This window comes from Stegostoma tigrinum, unplaced genomic scaffold, assembly GCF_030684315.1.
Source record: "Stegostoma tigrinum isolate sSteTig4 unplaced genomic scaffold, sSteTig4.hap1 scaffold_200, whole genome shotgun sequence".
Classification (NCBI taxonomy): domain Eukaryota; kingdom Metazoa; phylum Chordata; class Chondrichthyes; order Orectolobiformes; family Stegostomatidae; genus Stegostoma; species Stegostoma tigrinum.
Window position 1 is genome coordinate 330,514 of NW_026728138.1, and position 13,551 is coordinate 344,064.

Consider the following 13,551-nt stretch of genomic DNA (forward strand, 5'->3'; position numbering starts at 1 on the left):
GCTGAAGGGCCTGTTCTGTGCTGTACTGTTCTATGTTCTATGTTCTATGTTCTATCTCCTGGTCTGGCTAATGTGAGAATTGGCTTGGTCATTTGCAGTTGTATCCCATGTTAGTGAATTGGTAATCTGATTAAACTCACAGGCCTTGACTTGAGAAAAATAAAGCACATATTTGATTGGTTGCTGTTGCACTCAAATGAAAAACGTGCAGTGTATATGCCATATCTTTTCCTAGCTCACAGTGTTTCCAAAATCTCTCGTTCAATACATCCCAAGTCGTCACCATCAAAGTCAAAACTAGTGAATACTTCGATCGCTTCATCTTTTGTTTTTTTTTCTGAAATGCTATTTGTAATGAGGTAGTATTGGCAGGCAATTTTCTTTTACTTCTGTTGCCATGTGTGAATATTCAGGGATGGTGTTGGTGGGAAGATGCGACATGCACCACAGATGAGGCACGAACATTAGAACAAGTGCTGAGCATGCAGAAAAGGAGAGATGAACGGTTACCTTGGAAAAAGCATATTTGGAGAAAGTTGGGTGAGAGTGTTGAGAGAAAGCACTTTGGCGGCATGGTGGCTCAGTATTTAGCACTGCGGCCTCACAGCACCAGGACACGTGTTTGATTCCAGCCTTAGGTGACTGCCTGTGTGGAGTTTGCACATTCTCTCTGTGTCTGTGTGGGTTTCCTCAGAGTGCTCTCACAGTCCAAAGATGTGCAGGCTAGGTAGATTAGCCATGTTAAATTGCCTGTTGTGTTAAGGGAGAGTTTGATTAGGTGGGGTGTAGGTCTGGCTGGGATACTCTGAGGTTTGATGTGGACTTGTTGGGCTAAGGGCTGTTATGGTTCCAGAGTGCTGATCTGCTGGAGATTACAAGGTCCAGAGCTGGATGAACACAGCAGGCCAAACAGCAAAGGAGCAGGAAGTCCGATGCCTCAGGCCTAGACACCCTTCTTCAGTTTTTGATAAGGCTGTTTTTAAAATTGGTTTAACGAGACTGCACCATTCCGAGGAACACTGCAATACCAGGATGATGCATGGAGAGGACAGAGCAAGCTGCTGTTCCAAAAAATCGGTTTAATATAGGGTCCTTAAGTAAAGAACATATCAGATATTAAAAGCTGATAAGAACATTTTTTTTTAATTTGAAAAAATATACTTTATTCATAAGATGTACAAAAAAACACATTCATACACCTACCCAGTCATGCAAGCTGCTCTGGGTTACCCAGGGCGTACGTACACCAACTAAAGGGAAAAAAAACAAAACATTGAAGAAAAAAAACAAAGCAAAGAAAATACACCGGCAGTCTTCACCCCGCACAGTCTCTGTTGGCCCCCTGACCAGTTGGGGAAGGCGCCAGCTGGGCCCAGTTACCAGATAGGGCCCTTTTTTTCTATTCTGGATGAGGCGTTTCATACGGTGGTCTTTCCCCACCGCGCCTTGGCGGCGGCTGCCCCAAGCTTTAGCGCGTCACTCAGCACATAGTCCTGGACCTTGGAGTGCGCCAGTCTGTAACATTCGGTCGGGGTCAGTTCTTTCAGCTGACAGACCAGCAAGTTGCAGGCAGATCAAAGAGCGTCTTTCACCGCATTGTTGGTCCTCCAGGCACAGTTGATGTTGGTCTCGGTGTGCATCCCGGGAAACAGCCCATAGAGCATGGACTCCCGCGTCACGGATCTACTCGGGATGAACCTCAACAAAGACCACTGCATCCCCCTCCAGACCTCCTGTGCATAGGCACTGTCCAGAAGGAGGTGATAGACAGTCTCGTTCCCCCTCATGCAGCCGCCTCGAGGGCAGCGTGCAGTGGCACAGAGATTCGGGGCGTGCATGAAGGATCTCACTGGCAGAGCCCCTGTCACTACCAGCCAAGCAATGTCTTTGTGCTCGTTTGAAAGTTCTGGCGATGAGGCATTCTGCCAAATAACTTTGGCAGTCTGCACAGGGATACAACAGGACGCGATCCACCCTCTGTTTTTCCCAAAGCGTCTCGAGGATACTACGTGCTGACCACTGCCAGATGGCCTTGTGGTCGAAGGTGTTTCCTTTCAAAAATTTCTCCACAAACGACAGGTGGTACAGGACGGTCCAACTACTCGGAGCGTTCTGCGGCAATGAGGCCAGGCCCATCCTTCACAACACAGGGGACAGGCAGAACCTCAGTCAGTAGTGACACTTGGTGTTTGCGTACTGAGGATCTACGCACAGCTTGATGCAGCCGCACACAAAGGTAGCCGTCAGGGCGAGGCTGGAGTTCGGTACATACTTTCTCCCCATTTTACAGGTCTTTGTACATGGTGTCCCTGCGGACCCGGTCCATCCTCCACCCCCAAATGAAGTGGAAGATGGCCCGGGTGACCACAGCGGCGCAGATCCAGGAAATACGCCAGGGCTGCGCCACATACAACAGTACCGAAAGCCCCTCGCACCTGACAACCAGGTTCTTACCCGTGATGGAGAGGGACCAGAACGTCCACGTGCCCAGCTTCTGCTTCAGTTTGGTGATATGCTCCTCCCAATTCTGAGTGCATGTCCCAGCTCCAACAAACCAAACACCCAGCACCTTCAGGTAGTCTGTGCTGACGGTGAAGGGGATGAAGGAGCGGTTGTCCCAGTTCCCGAAGAATATGTCCTCGTTCTTACCCCTATTGGCTTGGGCCGCAGATGTCTACTCACCGACGTCTACGCACACTCACCGACTGACGATCGGTGCAGAAGACGGCGACATGTTCCATGTGCAGGAGGTCTTGACCTGAAGGCCTCCGCTGCCTGGGATAGTCACGCCCTTCAGGCTCACGTCCTTCCTGATGGATGCGGCGAAGGGCTCCACACAGCACACGAACAAGGCAGGAGAGAGCGGGCACCCCTGCTTGACTCCAGATCTGACGGGAGAACTGTCCGATTCCCACCCATTGATCGAGACTGTGCTAACGATGTTGGTGTAGAGCAGCCAGATCCAATTACTGATGCCCTCCCCGAACCCCAATTTGGAGAGACCCTGTTGAAGGCCTTCTCCTGGTCCAGGCTGACGAGGCAGGTGTCCACCCGCCTGTCCTGCACGTAGGCGATCATACTGATGAACGCGAAACTCTCAGCGATCTTCCTGCCCGGCACAGCACAGTTTTTGTCAGGGTGATTCAGCAACTCCCGGACAGTCCTGACCCGGTTGGCTGTGACCTTAGCCAGGATTTTGTAGTCCATGTTCAATAGTGAAATGGGACGCCAATGCGTAATTTCTTCCCTCTCTCCCTTCCTCTTGTAAATGACGGTGATGATGCCCTTCCTCATGGACTTGCACATTTCCCCTCTCTGAAGCGCACGATCGTACACCTCAAGCAGGTTCTGGCCGACCAGGTCCCACAGAGCGGAATACAGCTCGACCGGTAAGCCATCGCTCCCAGGAATCTTATTCCTCTCAAAGGACATGAGGGCTGTAGTCAGCTCGTCCAGGGATATCTGCCGGTCCAGCCACTCCCTCGTGCCGCCGCCTAAGACCTCCGTGATAGACGACAGGAGCAACTCGGAGGTCATGCTGGCCGTGGGCTTCGCATCATACAGTCTGGCATAGAAGGATCTGCTAATCCTCAAAATGTCAGGCTGAGACGACGTCACCGAGCCGTCGTTCTCCTTCAGCCGGCTGAGCACAGAGCTCTTTGTGCACCTCCTGAAAGAAGAAACCCGAGCACATCTTGTCCTGCTCCACTGTGCGGACCCTGGACCGGAAGATTATCCTGGAGGCCTCCGTGGCAAAGGGGGAGGCTTGCTGGCCCCTCACCTTGCGGACATCCTCCGTGACATCGACCCCCATTGACTGCAGAAGGAGCAGGTTCTGCGTCCTTTTCTGGAGTTGCGACAGCTTTCCCCGCCTTTCTCTCACCTTCCGAACACCCTTGAGCAAAAGAACCTCTTGATGTTCTCCTCCACCTTCTCCCACCAGTCACCCGGAGACTCAAAGAGGGGTTTCACGGTTCTCCAACCTGCATACACCCTCTTAAGCTCCTCGACATACTCTGTGGTCAACAGAGTCGTGTTGATGTTCCACGTCCCCTTGCCAGTCTGCTGGTTGTCCTGTAAGTGACAGTCGGCCAGCAGGAGGCAGTGGTCAGAGAAGAACACCGGCTCGACGCCAGTGGACCTGACCGAGAACAAACAGGAAGTCTATCCTTGAGCAGATAGACCCATCTGGCTGCGACCAGGTGTATCTCCGCTGCGCTCCGTCTGCAGGGGTGCTGAAGACGTCGAGCAACTTGGTGTCCTTCACCGTGTCCAGCAGGAATCTGGACGTGGCGTCCAATTTACTCTCCCCACCCACTGTCCCCACACTGGATCTTCCATCTGCATCGATGATGCAGTTGAAGTCTCCACCTAGAATGACTGGTCTAGGCATAGCCAGCAGGGTTGGAAGCCGCTGCAGGATGGCCAACCGCTCGCTGTGTACCACTGGGGCCCTCCAGCGTGCCTTCCTCCTTGGCTTCCGGACCGTTGTCCACTCCCCTGGGTCACCTGTAGCCTCCTCCATTGACTCTGGGTTGTCAGGGGGTGGGTGGGGGCAGTGGGGGAGAAAGCGGAGCGTGCAGGGGCGCTTTGCTGGCCTCGGTTCCATCCTGCGGGGCTGGTCCCTCCTGCACAGTCGGACAAAGGTCCTTGCATGGGCCTGGTGCCTGCCTCTCCTACAGGGGAGGGTGGGTGGGGGGGCTTGCCCCGCATTGCCGCTGCTAGTGACCTGGGCGTAGGTGGTCCCCCACCACAGTCACGGCCTGCAGATGTAGCTCACTTTCCTACAAAGGTTCCAGATTTTTTCTTTTGTCAATCCTTTGCAAGGGGTCCATCCTCCTTGCAGTTCCATCAGATGGTGACTTTGCAGTCGGCCACCATGTGACCTGACCTACCAGAGGCATGGCAGACTTTGGGTTGCCTTGCGCAGGTCAGGTAGTCCTTGCTCCCACCAATCGTGAAGCTGCCTGGTGGGTGTATGATGTTCCCGACTACGCCCGTCCTCAGCATCACCCTGGCCTGCCTCTTACTTGTCCAGATCCCAAAGGGGTCCAGGATGTTGGTTAGGTCCCCTTCCAAGGAAGGTCAGGACATCAGCTGCTCGCACATGCATGTTGTACATGTGTACAGTCACCATACGGCTCCTCGGCACAGGCATCACAAACAGTGGGACAGCGGTCAATGCAGAGAGGGGGCCCCTCACATCCTTTCTCCTTGAAAACCTCCAGGAAGCGCTCACAAAGCTTGGTGCTCCTGATGGTTACATTGTAAAAACCTCCTCCAGGGAAATCCTGCAGGCAGTAAATGTCAGCAGCAGCAAACCCACAACAGTCCAAAATGACCCTCTTCACACAGAAGGCGCGGTCCACAGGTGCACCTTCATCCACCTTCTTCACGGAAACACAGATGGTGTTCCGGACCCCCTGACACAGGGCACAAGCACTTGCCACAGCCATCCTTGCAGGTTTGCTGCTCCCCTGAACCAGCATTAGGCCTTAACCAGCATTAAGATCCACCAGTTACAAGGGTGCACAATCAACCTGACATCTTCCTTCCACCTCCAATACTCGCTCTATCCTCTTCTCAGTCCACAATGATAAGAACAGGTATAAACACACCTTTTTTTTTAATTTGAAAGAAAATATACATTATTCATAAGATCTACAAAAAAAACATATTTGTACACCTACCCAGTCATGCAGGTTACCCAGGGGGTAGATACACCAACTAAAGGGAAAAAAAACAAACAAAGAAGAAAAAAAAACAAACAAAGAAGAAAAACAGACAAAGAAAACACCCCAGCACAGTCCCCCTTGGCTCCCTGACCAGTTGGGGAAAGCACCAGCTGGATCCAGTTAACAAAGATAAACACACCCTCAATTTTAACCAAAGAAGGCCAAAAAGTAAAGACATTGTAATACTGGACTACCTTAGGTCCCAGTTACCTTCCATATTTTCCATCAGCCTGACTGAGTGCAAAGACTTGTAAGTCACTGCTGACAGTTTTTACTGTTGTTCCCGGACTCCTGGGTTTCCTAACCGGGGAAAACCGATAGTCGGTTTACACCAGTACTTTTTCAAGACCTTTTCTATAAAAATCTCTTTGCAATGAATGTAGATCATTGGAAATGTACCAATCAGATGAGGTGGGGCATGTCACTAACAAGCCTCATCAACCAGCTCCATGACTAGCGGATGGTCAGTGAGATTGCAGCAACAATCGGTACAGAACCGCACACTCAGAGAATGTCCCAGCACAGAGGAAGGTGCTTCAGCGTGTCACTGTCTGCATCAGCTGACTGTACAGGTAATTTCACCAGTCCCACCCATCATGGTCTTACCGATGCCCTGTAAATCTCTCATTGTTCAACTCTCTCCTGAGGGTCACGAATGATTCTGCCTCCAGCGCCCTCTCAGGCAGTGCGCAGCCAGCAGGAACCACTCGCTGATAACAGTGGGTCTATCTCCCTCGATAAATATGACTTTTTGTTGCAAAAAAGGCAAATCACCACGGCCTCCCTCCAAACCCATCCCACTCCATGATCTGGGCTCATCCTTCCCCCCACTGCATCCCAAAACCAGCCCAGCCTGTCTCTGCCTCCCTAACCTGTTCTTCCTCTCACCCATCCCTTCCTCCTACCCCAAACCGCACCTCCATTTCTAACCTACTAACCTCATCCCACTTCCTTGATCTGTCTGTCTTCCTGACCTATCCCCTCCCTACCTCCCCACCTAAACTCTCCTCTCCACCTATCTTCTTTTCTCTCCATCTTCGGTCCGCCTCCCCCTCTTTCCCTATTTATTCCAGATCCCTCAACCCATCCCCCTCTCTGATGAAGGGTCTAGGCCCGAAACGTCAGCTTTTTGTGCTCCTGAGATGCTGCTCGGCCTGTTGTGTTCATCCAGCTTCAGACTTTATTAGCTTGGATTCTCCAGCATCTGCAGTTCCCATTATCTCTGATTGCTGCAACTTGTCTATTCGAACCAGATATCCTAAATTATTTTAGTCCCATTTGCCAGCATTGGGCCCGTATCCCGCTGTCCCCTTCCTATGCATTTCCCAATCCTGGTGCTGTTTAAGAGCTGTGACTGTACCACCTCCTCCATACATGCAGCATTCTCTACATGTAAAACTGTCCCTCAGGTCCCTTTTAAATCTTTCACCTCTCAACTTAAACCCATGCTCTCAGGTTTGGATTCCTTTCCCTGCAGGAAAGGTATTGCCAATTCACCCCATCCAAGCCCCTCGTGATTTTATAAACCTCTGTAAGGTCACGCCTCAGCCTATGACGTTCCAGGGAATCAGCCCCAGCCTATTCAGCCTCCTCTCCCTGTAGCTCAAACCATTCGATCCAAGCACCATCCTTGTAAATCTTTTTTTTTCTGAAACCTTTCAGTTTAACAACTTTCCTGTAGCAGGGATATTATAACTGAGTGCAGTATTCTAAAAGTGGCAATGTTCTGTGCATCTGCATCGTAACGCCCAAACTCTGATACTCAATACAATAAAAGCAAGTATGCCAAATGCCTTCTTCGCCACCCTGTCTAACTGTGAGTCCACTTTCAACGAACAATGCATCTGCACCCCAATGTCTCTGTTTGGTGACACTCCACAAAGTCTGACCATTAACTTATAAGTCCTGCCTGAGTTTGCCTTACCAAATTGCAACACCTCACATTTATCTAGACTTTATCTGCCACTCCTTGGCCCATTGGCCCATCTGATCAAGGTCCCGTTGTACTCTGAGATAACATTCTTCACTATCCACAACAACATGAATTTTGGGGGCATCTGCAAACTTACTAACCATCCCTCCTCTGCTTCCATCTAAATCATTTATATAAAGTTATGGATAAGCAGTGTCCCAGCACTGATTCTTGTGACACACCACAGGTCACAGGCCTTCAGTCTGATATATAACACTCTACCATCACTCTGTGCCTCCTGCCTTCAAGCCAGTCTTGGATCCAAACCACTAGCTTCCACTGGATTCCATGTGATCTAACCAGTCTACCATGAGGAACCTTTTCAAACACCTTTGCGTAGCGCATCCAAACAATGTTTACCCTCTCTGCCTTCATCAACCTTCTTTGTCACCTCTGCAAAATCCTCATGTTAGTGGGACTTGATTTACATCACACCAACACCAGAGTCAGATAACTGGGAACAGTATATGAAGCAAAATGTGTACATGAGATTACAAAGTGTGGAGCTGGATGAACACGGCAGGCCAAAAAGCCAGCAGCCCCAGAGGAGACAGCCACGCTGAGCCCTGCTGAGTTTTCACCATCACCCCTAGACCTCCCCCTGACTGAGGTCAAATGGTCAGTCCTCAGTAAGGGGCTCACCTTTATCCCCCTCCACACACACATCAATGAATACCACTCACGTTTGGACATCGAGCAGTTTTTCGGCTGCCTTCACCGCTCCACCTATCTTCTCCTCTCTCCCTCTTTGATCCGCCTCTCCCTATTTATTTCAGAACCCTCTCACCATTCCCCTTTTTCTGATGAAGGGACTAGGCCCGAAACATCAGCTCCTAAGCTACTGCTTGGCCTGCTGTGTTCATCCAGCTCCACACTTTGTTATCTCGGATTCTCCAGCATCTGCAGTTCCTATTATCTCTGATACAAAATGTGTACATTACTGGTTAAAAATACTGAAATAATTTCATTGTCTTCAACTTTAAAATCAAATGCTGGAGTCTGCAGCTCAAAAGATATCAGAAGCACTGGGGTGAGAGGAAACCCACAGTTCAGGAAATGCTCAGGAATCAGGGTGACATCATTGAGCAATTGCCCGTGTGTGATAACATCACCCACTTGAACACAAAGCATTCGGGTCTGCACAAACAGGTGATGTGCACAAAGGATGTGAGGGTCTGTGGAGTGATTGAAAGGAGATTGATCAGAATGATTCAGGAACTGAGGGATATTAGTTGTAAGGTCAGGTTGGAGAAACTGAAGGTGTTCTGCACAAAGCAAACAAGACTGAGGTGATCTTTGACAAAGGTGTCTAGGTTTATGAGAGATTTAGATAAGGTAGATAAAGAGCAGCTGTTCCTCTTCACTTGTAGTAAAATTCTTAGAAACACAGATTTAAGATATTGGGCAATAGTTACCGGGAGATGTAAGGAAGGAACTTAACGTTACTTTTATTTGACTCAATACTGACATTCAAAGACCAACAATATCCAGGGCAGAATGATTAAAAAATCAAGTGACACGCTTAGATCTTGCTGTATCTAAGCAAGTTTCTGATCTGCAAATCCTTTTCTAACACTGAAGCTCTGAAATTCATTTCCTTCGTCTGCTCAAACACTGTTCTGCAAAACAAAATCCTTGCTCCTTGTTGAAACATGCAGGTTTTTTGGAGGATTAATGGGTTGGTTGCAGAAAGGTTGGTTCCCTTCTGGACCATCTAGGGCCAGAATACCTCATATCAGAAAGGGGTTTCATATTTAAGCCAGAGATGAGGAAGAAATTATTCTCTCAGACAGTTGTGAATCAGTGGAATTCTTCAGAGCAGAGGTTTGTTGTGGCTGGGCCAATAAGTATATTTAAGGCTGAGATCAACAGATCTTTAAGCAATAAAGGTATCAAGGTCTATGGGGAAAGGCAACAAAGTGCAGATCAGACAGGATCTTATTGAATGGCAGAGCAGAGTTGATGGTCTAAATGGTCTCTTTCTGTTTGTAAACTCAATGGTCTTGAAATGAGGCTGCAAAACTCTCCGCAGTAAAATGTGCAAAATGAAAATTGCATGGAACCCTTCAGAAAGCTGAACCAAGGTGAGACATGGAAAGGGCAACACACAAATGATAGTCAATGTGGGTGATTGATCCGGAGTGATCTGTGTACCAGGGTAAACAGGAAAACTGGTCTTCAGCTCTCACATTGAGCTCGGCTCAAAGTTTTGGCAAAGATCTATAGCTCAGTTTGAGGGTGAGTTGTTGACTTGTTCGCCAAGCTGGCTTGTTCTTGTTCAGATGGTTCATCACCATGCTAGGTGACATCATCAGTAGAGCCTCCGTTGAAGCAGTGTTTTTCTCCTCTGCTTAGAATTTATACTGTTTGCTCTGTTATGGTGAGTAGTGTCATTTCTGGTTTTGATCTGTGTGGGTTTGTATAGGGGTCCAATTCTTTATGTTTGCTGATTGCATGATGGGTGGAGAACAATGCCTCTAGGAATTCCTGTGCATGTCTATGTTTGGCTCGGGCTACTATGGTTACCTTGTCCCAGTTAAACTGATGGCCTTCATTGTCTGAGTGTCTCGATATTAAGGAGAGTTTGTCATTCCGTTTTGCTACTAGTTGAAGTTTTTGAATTCCAATGTCTAGTTTCATTCCTGTCTCTCCGATGTAACATTTACAGTCATAATTGCATGGTATTTTGTAAACCACATTGGTTCTGCATGTTGTGGGAATGGGGTCTTTAATTCTTGTAAGTGTTTGTCATTGAGCAGCTGTGGGAGTGTCCACCACCATGACTCTGAGTGGTCTGAGGGGTCTTGTTGTCACTTCCAATATATTCTTGATGCATGACAGTGTGGCCAGCGTGTGAGGGCGTACTGTGTCCTTCTATTGTTGTCTGTTTAACATCCGCAACCTCACCAAAATTCCCTCACACAAGGTACTACTGCAGAAGACCAGATAATCCCAGTTCCCAGGCCTGGAATCAGAGTGTCAGTGGCCCAGCCACGAAGATACAATGGGAAATGTGGGATGGCAATGAGCGCACAGGGCTACTCTGTGGTTCCTATCACACAATCGGTGAGCGTGCGGTCCTTCTGTGATGGTACAGAGGTGCGTAAAATGCCGAGGCTGTGAGCTTGAACCACACCCAGAGATGCTTTTATTGACATGGAGCAGGGATTGTTGGGTCATCGGGCTGTGGGAAATATCACAGATCAATGTTGGTCAAAACAGAATTTGTAAAAAGACTAGCTTCTTTTGTTGGTTCTTGAACTTTCCCAGGGAAATGTCTCAATTATCAACCATATTAGAGATTGCTCTCCCATCCCCTGAGAGACTCCCCCTGCCTGTTAAATTCACTTTTTGTATGTCTATCTCTGTCTTTGAAAACTTGATTTTAATTTCATATCCACGACCTTTTCATTGGAACCAGTTGAATTTTCATGTGTTTGACACCATTATGGAGAGGAAGTGAAACAACCTACCAGCTGTGGGGTGTGACAATGGAAGGCAGAAGGGTGAGAAAATGATGATCAAGAGAGTGGGGAACGATGATAGCCTTCAGATGAATTTGAATGTCATTGTTCACAACCCGGGGAAAGTTATCACCCACTGATAAATAACAATCAGAAAAATAACAATGACGGAAATTGCTGGTGAAACTCTTGAAGTCTGACGGCATCTGCGGAGAGAAAGCAGGGTTAATGTTCCCAGTTCAGTGACCCTTCTTTGGAATGAGGCATGTAACTGTTGGTTTTGCATTTACCAAAAGTTCGGTCAAATCATGAGTCTGCCCACCTGTGTGGGTTGCTGGTCTGCTTGGTCCCTTCGACGTTGTGTGTCTGTTAGTCAAACATTTATTTGTGTGTGTGTGTGTGTGTGTGTGTGTGTGTGTGTGGCGGAGAGGGAGCATGCTGGGCCCATTACCCAGAAGGTCACTGGATTGAAACCATTCTCTGCTGCTTACACCAACAAATTGATGTTTGTTAGCAGCTAAGTTAATTTTGCTCACATTGTCTCTGCACCAGCTTCTTGCTCTCAGTAACCACTTCAACCTACATTTAAAACACATTTATCCTGACATGGACGCACACTGTAAATGTTACAAACATGCACCAGCTGGTACTTTTTCCTTTCACTCAATCCCTTTCTCAACAGGAACCAACACCGGTGTGATGGTCCAAATGGCCTTCTCCTGTCTCTGTCACTCTGGGATGATCTGAACAGTGAACATTATCCTCTACAGTAAGGCAATACAGCGGAGAGATAGCAGTGCAGTGGTGATAATCCCTGGGGACTGAGACACAGCAGCTGCTGGAGTTTAAATTCAATGAATAAAATCTGGAAAGTAAACCTGAATTTCAGGAACAGAGGCCATGACTTTAATTTCCTGAAATCCCATTCATTCATGTCCCTTTGGAAGGGAAGTCCTTGCCTGGTCTGGCATACAAGTGGCTTGAGGCCCACAACAACATGGTTGATCCCTATCTGCCCTCTGACATCAGTTCAAGGTAAATTAGGGATGAACAACAAATGCTGTCCTGACCAGCGATACCCACATTCTACGGGAGAATAAGGAAGAACAAAAACACATTCACAACAAGAAAAAAATAGGCCTTCTCTCTGCATTGACTTGAATTCACCTGATCGCCCAATCTGGACAGAGACAAGGACACCCACAGCACAGAGAAACCAGGGAAATTGCAGAATGAGGGAAGGATTCAATTACCCACTGAGGTGGAAACTCATTTAATCAGGTGTACTGGGGAGAGGTTGTTCACCAGTCCCATGTGTGGGAAGGGATCATTCAGAAAAATAAACTCCGGAGCCACCCACAAATTCACATATAGTTATACTCTGCTGTTATAGCTGCTGCGAATCCCCACCTCAGAAGGAACCATATCTTGACACCGGTTTCCAGTGGAATTCTGAGGGTTACTCACCCTGCAATGTTATCTCTGATTTCTCTCCACAGATGCTGCCAGTTCTACTGACCTTTTCCAGTAATTTCTGTTTTCTTATTTGTTTCTGATTTACAGCAATTGCAGTCCTTTCAGTTTTTAATCCAGTGGAGTTCCACTGCTTTCTGATGTATAACCATCATTAAATCCTAGTTGTAGAAGCCATAATTTAGAATAAATAATCATGTAGTTGACCATGACGAAGAAAACCGTGGACTGCAGGGAGTTATCAATCATGTGGAAAGATAAAATGGTGAAAGGAATTGAATCCACAGGAGTGAGTGATAATGAATTTAGGGAGACTGAACTATGAAAGTGAGGAATAGTGAGTGGTGTAGAGGGACAAACAGACCTTGGAACGAACATTCACAAAAACCTGAATGTGGTTAGATAGGAAGATCAGGTGGTTGAGAGGGTTTGATATATTTTGGATGCACATTATTCAGCTGATAGTTCCAATTCAGCTTCTCATCAATATTAGCCCCCAGGATGATGATAATGGGGAATTCCATAAAGATACACCCAGTGAATGTCACTTGGCTGTGGTTAGATTCTCATTTCTCAGATTTGGTCATTATTTGTTGGTACTTGTTGGTGCAAATGTTCTTTGTCACATGGTAGGGTCACTTCAATGTTGTCCAGGCTCACTGCATTTAGATATCTACTGCTTTGGTATCCAAGGAGCCACAAACGGTGCTAAAGTATTGTGCAAGCATCAGCAAACATTCCCACTTCTGACCTTATGGCGCAGGGAAGGTCATTGATGAAACAGCTGAAGGTGGTTGGGACTAGAACCTGATCCTGAGGAACTCCTGCAGCTGAGACGATTGCCATCCTACAATCACAAGCCTCCCCTTCTGTATTCAGTATTATCAAACCAGGGTGAAGTAGAGTG

General features: G+C 47.8%; 1 pseudogene; it reads right to left on the reverse strand.

Annotated features, from left to right (window-relative positions):
• Window positions 1-994: 994 nt before the first annotated feature.
• On the reverse strand, window positions 995-1,159 carry LOC132207900 (U2 spliceosomal RNA; annotated as a pseudogene).
• Between the last annotated feature and the right edge of the window lie 12,392 nt (window positions 1,160-13,551).